This window comes from Microcaecilia unicolor, chromosome 1 (assembly GCF_901765095.1).
Source record: "Microcaecilia unicolor chromosome 1, aMicUni1.1, whole genome shotgun sequence".
NCBI lineage: Eukaryota > Metazoa > Chordata > Amphibia > Gymnophiona > Siphonopidae > Microcaecilia > Microcaecilia unicolor.
The window spans coordinates 213,471,145-213,484,907 of NC_044031.1; positions in this window are offsets into that span (position 1 = coordinate 213,471,145).

The following is a 13,763-nucleotide window of genomic DNA, read 5'->3' on the forward strand; positions in this document are numbered from 1 at the left end:
AAACTGAGCTTAAAAGTTGTCTATTCTCAGATGCATACACTTATTTATTTGTAACACTTATACCCTGCGCTTCCCCACTTATTAGCAGGTTCAATGCGGCTTACATAGTATAACAAGTTTACAAAGTAACATAGAATGGATAACAATTATAATATTGTGTATAAAGAGGTGGTCAGTTAGATGTGGGTAAATAAGATGGGTAAGGGAGGGTGGTAAAGGTAGGGAAGTGACGCTTCTCTCTCTCAAAATGAGATGGGTGCACAACCTGGACACAGAGCTTATCCTAATTGTGTCGGTGAATACTCACCCACTATTTTTTTTTAAATGACCACACGTTAATGGCAAAATTAACACATGGCCATTAATTCAAAAATAGGAAAAATCAGCCATTTTCCAGCTGCTGTAAAAATGACCTTAGCATACAGGAAAGACTCGCATAAGGGCATGCTAAATGCCACTTTTTGCCCCAGCTTAGTAAAAGACCCATAGCGACGTACTAAATGGTGGTAGATAAAGACCAACATGGCCTATTCAGTCTGCCCAGGAAGGTACTTACAGTTATAACTGCCACTTGATGCAGGTTAGCTCTGCCGTGCCTCCTTTTTTTTCCCTTAAAACATTTAATTTAATTTTGTGATGAAACATATTTTAGCCCATGATCTAGAACAGGCTTGTGCAATATATGGCCCACTGGCCAGGCCCATGGAAGAGTCCTCAATAGTATTTTTTTTGTTGTGATGGTGGTGCTTCAGAAAAACACTACATTCCCTGTGTCCCCACTGCACTCAGCTCTCTGTAAGCTTGAGCCGCATGATGGTGCAGGAAATTCAAGAGCTCTCAAGGTTTCAAGTCTTGAGTCTCCATTTTTATTATTCAGACTTCTGTATTCATATACAGACAATTTAAAGCCTGTTTTTTCAAACTGTCTAGCAGCTAGCTGATTGTGGTAAAGTGGAATTTTTTCTCTCTGCTTTTTATTAAATACTCCTTAGCTATTTCAGCCTTTAGGACAACCTCTGACAGTACCTCTGAAGGTACCTCAATCTGAATCGTGTTCTCCTGAGAAACTGATTAAGGTTCCCATGAAGCTGTTTAAAAGCTGCCCTATCTTCTTAAATGTTACCAATAACAACCTGGTTCCATCCTGGTTAAAGTAACGCCCATTCTTTGGGAAAAAGTCCCTCTTTCCCAAAAATGTTACCCAGATCCACAAATCTAAAGCCTTCCTTTCTGCACTATCGTCTCATTCATGCATTGAGACTCCATTTCTGTGAATGGTGCCCCACAGGTTCTGGATTTCATTTTCTTACATTAAATCCAAAATTTAGCTTCAAGATCCTTCTGATCTCCCCCTCCAAACTTGAAAACTTCACGGGGGTCCAGTGGTCCCTCCTAACCTCCCCCCCCCCAAAAAAAAATACTCTGGGCCCTCCCTAATTTAACACTGGACCCTGGTGGTCTAGTATAATCCCACACCCTTCCCCCGACCCTCTCATCATACCTTGTGCAGTCACAGGCAGGAGGGAGGTCTACTACCTCCTGCCATTGGGTCCACCCACTACAAAATGGTGACACCATGCCCCAGCCTGATGCTTTCTGGGATGCACTAGGAAGGGCCAAAGTACCATTTAAGGAGTTTTTTCCTTATATGGTACTTAGGTCCTCCCAGTGCATCCCATTTTGCAGTAGGTGGACTCAGAGGCAGGAGGGAGTAGATTTCTCTCCTTCCTCTGACTACACAAGGTATGACGAGGGGGTTGGGGGTGAGATTACACTAGACCACTAGGGCTAGTATTAAATTAGGAGGGGAGGTCGGTGGGCCTGCTAGAACACTGGGGTATTTTTGTGGGGGGGGGGGAGGTCATGGGGTCCAGCAGAACCCCCCCCCCCCCCAGGAAGATTTCAAATTTGGGGAGGTCGTGGGTCTTGCGGACCACTGGGGATTTTGTTAAGGTTGGGTGAGAGCTTGAAGTTGGGGGTAAAGGGCTGTGGTGGCAGACTTTCCTGTCCGTACCTGAGGGGTTGCAAGCCCAGTTTGCTTTGAGCATCAGGCCCTAAGTCTGCCACTATAGCTCCCAGAGATTGAACTCTTTCTAGAAGGCTGGGAGATCTTTGCATCAGCTGCACATAGTACAATCTCTCACCATCTGGTAGATAATCATACCTAAGGCACACAGTACAAAAGACTGGATAACCTCCATCTCAGAACTGCTCTTTGTTTCTTGTTTTACAGTTATTAAAGTTATTTAAGGTTGTTTGGGAGTTGAGTTAAAGTCCCCTAAATTTATGTGGTGTGTTTTGTTTGTATCCTTTGGCAGGTCACTGACAAACTATTAGCCTATTTCTAAAGTCAGGGTTACTCACTTGTGGATGTAAATCCTTAATTGATTCTTGTTATGTAAAAATGTTCCTCTTAACCTCTTAATTGTGTAAAAGGTCTATAAATCAAAGAATGTACCTGGGCTAAGTGGAAGATGGGGAGGGATAGTAAAAATCAAACATTACTGATTACTGACTGATAGGAAAAGCTCTCCTTTTCAGAGCACAACCATACATACCCTTTTGCTACCAATTTCACTCAGCAAACATTCTCTCTTTAGCTGCACAGAATTAAACTTACAGAAGTCAATATTTAGCAATGGGGTCAACATATAATTTGAAACGTCCAATTTAGATATTTTCATATCATACATATGCTACCTGCCACATTTCCACATATGACTTGAACCGTCAGTTAAAAGATTCAAGTTCTACCTCCAGTAATTTGTGCAGGCTACCTAGCCATATAATAAATACATTTAGCAGCTGAATATCATTGTTTAGATTTATAAGCTATGGGGGCAGTTCTATAGATGGGTTCCTCCATCAGAGATGAAGAGGACTGAGAGAGGAATTTTGCTGGACTTAGGGGTCCTTTACCAAGTTGCAGTAAGCACTAGTGCATGTTTACCACAGCTTTAAAGGGCTTACCATGGGGTGCACTCAGGCGTCCTGTGGTAAGTTCCAGGTTAGTACACTAAAAAATGATTTTTATTTCTACCTTGGAGGGGGCATATCTGCAGTAATCACTTAGTGCAGCTACATTGCCACGTGCTGATTAGTGTATGATTAGCATGTGAGCTGTTACTGGCTGCAAAATAGGTGGCAGTAAGGGCTCACACACTAATCTTTTTTAATGTCCATCTGTTAATGGCAACCTTAGTGCATGGCCATTAATACAAAAATTTTAAAATCAGCCATTTTACTGCTGTGCTAAAAATGGCCTTAGCCCTGAAGACTCTGCTTCAGCTGCGACTCTGTGTTATGGAGGTTACCTTTTCTCCCATACTCCTCACCCAGTTGGCCACAGAGGTGATGTTGGGCTACTATTCTCACCCTCTTGTAGAATTCAGCCTCTTCTTCCACCTCAGTCTCACTGCTTTTCTTCCTTCAAAGTCCATTCACTCCTCTACCTCTCTGAGTAGCAGTCTTTATCGACCCCCTGATTTTTTTTTTGTTACATTTGTACCCCGCGCTTTCCCACTCATGGCAGGCTCAATGCGGCTTACATGGGGCAATGGAGGGTTAAGTGACTTGCCCAGAGTCACAAGGAGCTGCCTGTGCCGGGAATCAAACTCGGTTCCCCAGGACCAAAGTCCACCACCCTAACCACTAGGCCACTCCTTTCTTCCTTTCTCACTGACTTTGACTCCTAGCTTTCCTTCTTTCTTGAACCTTCATCTCCTTCCTTCACTCTTGGGGATTTTAACATTCATGCTAATGATCCCTCTGACTCATGCTTCTCAGTTTCTCACTTTAACATCCTCTTTCAGTCTTCTACTGTGCTCCACTATCCCTACTCACCAGAATGGCCATTGTCTTGATCTTATCTTCTTCTCCAACTGCTCACTCTCCAGTTTCTGTGCCTCAGCTCTTCCCCTCTCTGACCATCATCGGATAACTTTCACATTTAAGCACCCCCCCCCCCCCCAGTTCCATCCAATCTCCACCAATACATTTAGAAATCTTCAGGCTATTGACTCTTCTACTCTGTCCTCCAGTGTTCCAAACCTCTTATCACCAGTATTTTATCCAAGTCTGTCAATGAGGCTGTCTCTTCCTATAATACTATTCTCTTCTCTGCTCTGGATCAGGGGCGTATCTGCGTGGGGCCTCAGGGGCCTGGGCCCCCGCAGATTTTGCCCTGGACCCCCCTACCGCCATCAACCCTCCCCCGCTGCCGTTACTTACTTTTGCTGGCGGGGGACCCCAACCCCCGCCAGCCGAGGTCTGCTTCCACCTGCCGCTGCCTTAAAAACTTCTTCTTCAGCCGGCGGGGGACCCCAAACCCCCGCCAGCCGCCCCGCAGTGTTTAAAATTCATCTTCGGCCTCCGTGGCTGTGCTGCTGTGATAGGCGCTGTTGAAATCCACTTCGGAGTCTGACGTCGCAGCACGTACAACGACGTCAGACTCCGAAGTGGATTTCAACAGCGCCTATCACAGCAGCACGGCCACGGAGGCCGAAGATGAATTTTAAACACCGCGGGGTGGCTGGCGGGGGTTTGGGGTCCCCCGCCGGCTGAAGAAGAAGTTTTTACGGCAGCGGCAGGTGGAAGCAGACCTCGGCTGGCGGGGGTTGGGGTCCCCCGCCAGCAAAAGTAAGCAACGGCAGCGGGGGAGGGTTGGCGGCGGGAGGGGGGGGGAGAGAGTCATTGGTGGCGGTGGGGGCTCGGCGGCGGGGGGGGGGCTAAAATGTGCCCCCTCCCTCTGGCTCTGGCCCCCCCTACCGCCGGAGTCCAGATACGCCCCTGCTCTGGATACTCTCGCTCATCCCATTCCCCATTCTGTAAGGCGTACCACACCCCAGCCTTAACTGACCTGTAGAATCTGCTACCTGCATTTCTGTGCCCAATCTGACAAACACCTTTGGCTGAAATCTTGTGCCCATGCTGACTTCATACATTTCAAATTCTTGCTGACCTCCTTCCAGTCTGCTCTTTTACTTGCCAAACAGGACTATTACATCCAGTTGACAAATTCTCTTGGCTCAAACCCTCAACGTCGCTTTGCCACACTGAACTCAATGTGCCTTCACTTCATCCTTCTCGATCTATCTGCTGCTTTTGACACTGTTGACCACCGCCTACTCTTTGATATGCTGTCCTCACTTGAATTTCAAGACTCTGTTCTTTCAAGGTTTTCTTCTTATCTCTGCCATCATACTTTGTGTATACTCTGGTGGATCCTCCTCCACTTCTATCCCACTATCAGCTGGTGTACTTCAGGATGCTGTCTTGGAACCTCTTCTTTTGCCCATCTATACTTCTTCCCTTAGTGCTCTGATCTCATCCCATGATTTTCAGTATCAGCTTTATGCTGATGAGTCCCAGATCTACCTCTCCACACCAGAAATTTCAGCAGGAATCCAGGCCCAGGCCCAGGAATCTGACATTGCGCCTGGATGTCTCACTGCCATCTGAAACTAAACATGACCAAGACTGAACTTCTTATCTTTCTCCATAAACCCACCTCTCCTCTTCCCCCATTGTCTATCTCTGTGGATAACACTCTCATCCTCCCTGCCTCATCAGCTTGTAACCTTGGGGTTATCTTTGACTCCTCTCTCTCTTTCTCTGCACATATCCAACAGACTGCTAAAACCTGTTGTTTCTCTCTCTATAGTATTACCAAAATTTGTCCTTTTCTTTCTGAGCACACTACCAAAACCCTTATCCACACTCTTATCACCTCTCACTTACACTATTGCAACTGCTTATCACAGGACTCACACTAAGTAATCTCTCTCCCCTTATCTCTTATCTCTCCCTACACTCCTCCCTGGGAACTCCATTCATTGGGTAAATCTCTGTTATCTGTACCCTTCTCCTCCACTGCTAACTCCAGACTCCATTCCTTTTATCTTGCTGCACCATATGCCTGGAATAGACTTCCTGAGCCGGTACGTCAAGCTCCATCTCTTCAAATCTAAGCTAAAAGCCCACCTTTTTGATGCTGCTTTTAACTCCTAACCCTTATTCACTTGTTCAGAACCCTTATTTTATCATCCTCACTTTAATATTTCCTTATCTCTTGTTTGTCCTGTTTGTCTGTCCTAATTAGATTGTAAGCTCTGTCGAGCAGGGACTGTCTCTTCATGTTCAAGTGTACAGCGCTACGTACGTCTAGTAGCCCTATAGAAATGATAAGTAGTAGTAGTAAAAGCCCACCTTTTTGATGCTGCTTTTAACTCCTAACCCCTATTCACTTGTACAGTAACCATGTCTGTTTTATCATTCCCACCTTAGTAATTCCCTTATCCCTTATTTGTCTGTCCTGATTAGATTGTAAGATCTTTTGAGCAGGGACTGTCTCTTCATGTTCAAGTACATAGTGCTGTGTACATCTAGTAGCACTATAGAAATGATAAGTAGTAGTAATAGTAGCCCATGAGAAATGTTGAGGCCACATTTTAGCATTGCTTTGTAAAAGGGCCCCTTAGTGAGGAGGGGGATGATAGGCTGAGAAAAGATTTCTGAGAGAGAGGATCATGGTGGAGGGTGCAAGCACTAAGGGAAGAAGAGAAGGATGGAAGTGGCATAGCCCCCCCCCCCCCCCCCACACACACACACACTTTTGGCTTTGGCTCCCTCCACAACTGGAGTACCCTTTGACTAACTGGCGGGGATGCCCAGTCCCTGCCAGCTGAAGAAATCCACAGCTGGAACTGCCCCAGCACTGTCTCTGCAAGGAGAATGTTCTGGTTCAATGAATTTCTGTTTCATAGACAATATCCAGTCAATATTACAGTGAGTGAAGTATCCCGGAACGACCGCCCAACCTGTTAACTCTCATTCTGGTGGATAACTGGTGATTTTTAGCAGCTGTATTAACCGGTTATCGCCACTAAAAATGACTGGTTAGCAGTGAAAAAAAAAAAGCCAGCAATGCTAGGGGTGTTTCGGGGGTCTTGACTAGTTAAGTCCTGATATTTGGAACTTAACCAGCCAGGCTAAGCAGGCAAATAAGGCTGCATAAAAGGAAGGCCTATCTTTGCCTGCTAAGCTTGTTAAGTCTGAAACTGGTCATGCACTAGCTGTTGTTGAAAAACTTGGATGTTAAATGCCGGTCACCAGAAACGGCCCAACATTGAAAATCAGTGACGGGCACTCAAAGCGCTGACTGCCACCAGCTGAATATCAGGGGATATATCAATAAAATTAATGAGATATTGTTGGATAGCTGGTTCCTTCCTTGTGCAATCCTGCAGGGTTCCCAGTCTCACCTACGTATATTATTTAATGTATATGTGTCTTTTTTTTTTATTGTGTTTTTTCTTCTTTGGATGTGAAGTTTTAGTCTTACACAGGCAACATGCTACTTTAGTAAGTGATAGCCAATCGATTACTTCAGCCAGATTCTTAACGTACCTCAGTGATTGAGCATTATAGTTCAATATATGGGTTTAAGTTTACTAAGGATAAAACAAAACTGTTATGGTTGGACTATTCTATCAATTCTGTTCCTGAAAAGTTTCAAGTTTTCGATGGTTCCAGTCCTGAGTATTTGTTTGGCCTCTTTTTCATTTCCTTCTAATTTTTGATCTAGAATCAGGAGGGCCACATCTTTTTAATTTTCCATCTTTTTCAGGAGTTCAATACAAGAACATTTTGGATAGGTCAATTTGCTACCAAGCAGTACAATTTTGGAATTCTCTGCCAAAGGATCTGAGAAATAGAGAGGGAAATATTTGATAAAATGTCTATCATTTTGGTTAAAAAAATTCACCTTTTTCTAGATGTTTTGTGCTCACTGCTTTTTTCTTTTGGGCCCATTATAGAAAATAAAATGTCCAAGAGAAAAGCACTCAAAAACCAGTTATTGGGATGTCTGGGGGGGTCATCATTCTTAACAGACTGGCCACACAGACATCCTAGCAGAGCAGTGGGGCACCCTAGGGGGCACTGCAATGGACTTCACATAAAAGTCCCAGGTACACATCTTACCTAACCTCCTTATATTGTATCTCCTCTCTATCTGTATCTCTGTTTTGTGTTCTGTATGGTGAGCCCTTCAGGAGCAGAAAAATATCTACAGTACCTCACTATACACCACTACAATAGCTCTCGAGCTTGCAGGTGTCACCTGTATGTACATACAGTAGGTATTTAGTGTTTCTTGGAGGGCTCACACATTTCACCACAAGTGTACCAGTTAGAGTGAGATATGGACCTGGGTCCCCTTCTCTATAGTCCACTGAACTGACCACTAGTCTACTCCTGGGACCTGCTTGCTGCTCTAATAAGAATGGCCTTCAGATCTGAAGCTTTCAGAGCCTGGTATGTACTGTCATTGTCATATCTTAGAGGGATGGGAGGGGATCTGTACCATGGGGAAGTAAGGGGATTTATGCCTTAATCCATCCAGTGGCCATTTGGTCACTTAGGCATGATTAAAACAGGTGTAGCCAAAAGCATCATAATTTTGGCCCTAGATGTTTTCATTTTGTTCCGTTATTGTGAAAAAAGTATATTTTTTGGTGCCACCTGTGTCCTACCTGAAACATTACCCCCCTTGAACTATGGAGCAAAACATCTAAAATCGGGGTGTCAAAAATCACAACTTGGACATTTTTGAGAGAAATGTCTTCCTGCCACCTCATGACAATTTTGGGATGTTTTTTTTGTTTTTTAAATTAGCCTCATAGGCTCTTATTATTTATTCCAGAAAAACTTGAAGACACATCTATTTAGAAAATGTTCATTATGGATTATCTTTTTCTTTTTCTGGCTTTTCTTTTTGTTATCCGCTTTAACATTTCTTTTGTGGTGTAGATAGAGTATAAAAGCCGTATATCATTGCATTACAACATGGATGCTACAGTCAACAATTATTAAGGAGGTTTGGAGGCATATTTTCAAAGCACTTAGCCTCCCAAAGTTCCATAGAAACCTATGGAACTTAGCCTCCCAAAGTGCTTTGAAAATATGCCTCTAAGTCAAATATCTTGTGTGCTATCCTGAGCTGGAGCAGTGGCTTTTTAGAAAGCCAAATAGTGGCTAATAGGCTGATAATGACCTAATAATGTTAGATTTTAGGCAGTCCTCTCTTTGCAGCATGGATTGCATTATTTGTCCAAATGTAGCTACACTATATGCAGGAGGCCTTGCTATTCTTTTTCAAACATGAATAATCATTCTGATGTCAGCAACATCCAGTATTGTATAGACGAGTCAATCACAAAATGAAGGAAGAGTAATGTCAGGGCAACTAAAAGCCAAAACTACTTGCTCAGGTCAGGAAACTTTCCTTCAATGCTATATGGTACTCACAGGGAAAGTGGTTTGGATGAACAGGAGAACAAGATTTCTGTGGAATACAAATGAAGCAGCTGGGCATAGAGCAGAAAGGTCAGATGAACTGAGATTCCAATGATGGAGGTATCTCATGAATCTGTTAGATGAGCAGAAGTGGACTAGAGCCTCTCTAGAAGCTCATTAGTAAGAGACAGGGATAACTATTATGGATAGTGACTGCACAGAGGCCCCAGTAATCACCTTTCTTTAGCACATAGAAGACTGGGGAATCCTGCTGGGACAATCAAAGCTCTGATGAATCCCTTCTAAAATTTTCTTGTAGATACTCATAGAGGGCCTTTAGATCCAGTCAAGGAGTAAAGTTTCCTAAAACCTGGGTCATCTTCAACAATCAGGCTTCCAACGGTAACCTATTTTATAATGTCAGAAATGTGCACTTAAAATGCCCTCCAGCTTTTTGCTAGTTAAGCATATCTCCTTCAAAGAAGCCTCTGTCAATAGGCATCCCTGCAAAGTCCTTAACTTGCAGTTTAGATGTGGATCTTCTTTTGGGGATGTACTGATTTTCTTATGTTCTTAACACTAGAATAAAGTTTATAGTATTCACTTAATACCTTTAAAGATGGCCTTTCTAACAGCAGTAGAAAGCATTATGATCTTCCTTAGGAGCTAGCAGTGCTCTACAAAGGAACTGGAATAGCTCATATGTTCAGCATTTTGGTGAATCAATATAATAAAAACATTTTACAACTGTTTCACAGACCTTCTAAAACTTTATATGGGTAGGTCTCCCTATGTACGTATGCCACCCACACACTTCCCTTCCAATTACCCAAGCCATACTGAACTAAAATTGTGGTCAGGGTAACTGGAACATGCCATTTAAAAAGCGTTCAGGGTTATGCCTTGGAGCACAGACTTCCCCACCCATGAGAATATGGAATTATTATTATTATTAAGCTTCAATCATTTCCATCCAGTTTCCCACCCCATCTAAACATTGGTTTAGTTTTGAGTCAGCTCTACTGAACCTATTTCCACTGAAATATAGTGTTGTAGACCATCAGCATATATTTCATGTGGTACTGAACTCCACATTTTTAAAAATGTTTACTAAAAGGCAGCATATGAATCTTAATAATATAGGAAACATAATAGAATCCTGGGCACTTCAAAAATAAGTAACTATGGAGAAGAAACTTCCCCTCAAACAGCCATCTGAGTTCTTTGCTCTATGAAGAAACAAAACCAACACAAGTAGTAACATTTAAAAGAAATAAATTGCATTGCACCTATCAACTGCTCAGAAAAGTTCACACAACATCATTAAAGATGTTTCAGTCCTGAAACTAGGATGAAAATCAGATTACGGTCTACGCAGTCATTCTTTTTCAAATATTTCTGGCATTATGCAGTCATCACATGCTCAGTTGCTCTCCCTAACAAATGGGGAAAGCAGTCAGAGCATGGTCCATGATATTCTTGAGAGTCCAAGCATTTTACAAAGTGTTTCTTGGAAGAAAGCAGCAAGATTTCAAACATCACCTGTATCATATTAGGTGTAGCTTGATATCAGAAATGGGACTTGATATACCACCTTTCTATGGTTTTTGCAACTACATTCATAAACCACTACTAAATTGCCTTGGGAAAAATCCACAATTCCAGGAATAACATGTATAGAATGTTTGTACGTTTGGGAAGCTTGCCAGGTGCCCTTGGCCTGGATTGGCCACTGTCATGGACAGGATGCTGGACTCGATGGACCCTTGCTCTTTTCCCAGTGTGGCATTACTTATGTACTTACGTACTAACATCCCAAGGATGTACAGTAACATGCTCATTTTCAAAGCACATAGACTTACAAAGTTACGTGGAGGGGCATTTTCGATGTGACGTCTAAGTCTGACTTTGGATGTTTTTCTCAAAACATCCAGAATCCAAATAGCAAATATAGCCATTTTTGAAACAGCAAAATGTATTTTTCCCCCCAAATGGCCACTTGCTATATGTTTTTGTGCTCTGTGTGTTTATCTTTTTGGTACATTGTCAGAAAAAAAATGTCCAAGTGAAAAACACACATTGAGATGTAGGAGGAGCCCATATTTTTAATAGACTGGCCACACAGACATCTTAGCAGATCAGAGGGGCACCCTAAGGGGCACTGCAGTGGACTTCATCTAAAAGCTCCCAGGTACACATCTCACCGTTGCTCTCTTATATTGCACAGTGAGCCCTCCAAAAGCCACCAAAAACCTACTGTACCCAACTGTACACCACCAGAATAGTTATTATTGCTTCAGGTGTCACCTATATGTGGATACAGTAGGTTTTTGGTGGGTTTTGGAGGGCTAACACTTTCCACCACAAGTGTAACAGTTAGAGTGGTATGCTCGGAAACAGTGATCATAACATGATCTAATCTGAGCTATTATGGAGTGAAGTCACAAAACAAATCTACTATAGTAGCATTTAATTTTCTAAAGGGCGACTATGATAAAGTGAGAAAAATGTTTTAAAAAGAAGCTAAAAGGATTGACTGAAAAAGTTAGGACTTTAAATCAGGCATGGGCATTGTTTAAAAATACCATCATGGAAACCCAGACCATATGTATTCCACGTATTTACAAAGGTAGAAATAAGAGCAAGCAACAACTAGCATGGTTAAAAGGTAAAGTGAAAGATGCTATTAGAGCCAAAAGAACAGCTTTCAAAGACTGGAAAAAGGACCTGATGAAGAAAATAAAAAGCAGCATAAACATTGGCAAGTTAGATGCAACGCATTGATAAAGAAGGCTAAAAGATAATATGAAGAGAAACTTGCTGCAGAGGCAAAAACTCACAGTAACAACTTTTTCAGGTATACCAGAAGCAGAAAGCCTGTGAGGGAATCCATGAGATGGTTAGATTATAAAGGAGCAAAAGGGGCATTCAGGGAGGACAAGGCCATAGCAGAGAGACTGAATACATTATTTCCTTCAATTTATTCACAAAGGAAGAAGATGTAAGAGATCTACCTTTCAAGGGTGATGATGTGGAGGAACTGAAAGAAATCTCAATGAACCTGGGAGATTTTCTGAGCCAAATTGACAAATTAAAGAGTAGCAAATCACCTGGACTAGTTGGCATACACCCCAGGGTATTGAAAGATTTCAAACATGAAATTGCTGATCTGCTGTTAGTGATCTGTAACCTATCGTTAAAAATCATTTGTAGTACCTGAAGATTTGAGGGTGACCAATGTAATGTTGGTTTTCAAAAAGGGCTCTGGACGTGATCTGGGAAATTACAGACCAGTAAGCTTGACTTCAGTGCTGGGCAAAATAATAGAAACTATTATAAAGAATAACGTTATGGAACACATAGACAAACATCGTTTAATGAGACAGTCAGTGTGGATTCAGCCAAGGGAAGTCCTACTTCATTTTTGAAGGTGTGAATAAACATGAATAAAGGTGAGCTAGTTGATGTAGTGTATCTAGATTTTCAGAACGCTTTTGACAAAGTTTCTCATGAGAGACTCCTGAAAAAATTAAAGAGTCATGGGATAGGAGGCAGTGTTCTGTTGTAGATTAAGAATTGGTTGTTGGACAGAAACCAGAAGGTAGGGTTAAAAGGCCATTTTCTCAGTGGAGGAGGGCAAATAGTGGATTGCTGCAGGGATCTGTGCTGGGACCGGTGCTATTTAACCTATTTATAAATTATCTGCAAACAGGATGTGGCACATCAAAGACTGGTATAGGGGTTCAGAACACTCTTCCCTCGCGTCTGTAGAGACCAGTTTGGTTCCTGGGATTTATTTTAGTCACATTCTACTGACTTCAAACAAAGTGCCATCTCATACATTCTCCCAGTATTCCCTGCTTAGGACCTCCACGGCAGTGTGATGTTGGATTTGTAGGAGACATCAGTTTTCAGCTTCTGTGACATCATATTTATCACTTTGCAACAATCAAGGTTTTCTTCCTGGGCAGGGCTTGAGTGTTTTTGCTCGAAGGGCACGCCAAGGCCTCCAATATTTAGCACATTTAGTTAATGAAGAAGGTCAGTTGAAATCTTTCGCCTCTTTACAACAGGATTACCACCTGCCTCCCATACACTATTTTGCTTACCTGCAGCTAAGTCATTACATCTCCTCGTTACCTTGGACAGATCTTACCAAGGGTGTTCAGGAAACATTATCTGAAGCATATACGCTTGGATCGCAGCAGAAAGTGGCTCTTACACTACTCCAGATTTTGATTATGCAAATCTAGCGGCCCTCCGGGCAGCGGACCTTCGCTGTACTTTATCTGCTGAACAATTGCAGCACTTTGTCCAGAGGGTCCATAAAATGTCTGAATCAATCATACTGAGAGCGATGCTTTACAAATTCACCCCTACTGCTGCATGTTTCTCTGCATCAGGCACTTCAAGCAACTATAACTGCCAGTGATGCCTGTCCTAAGTGTAAGTGGCCTTTAGCGACA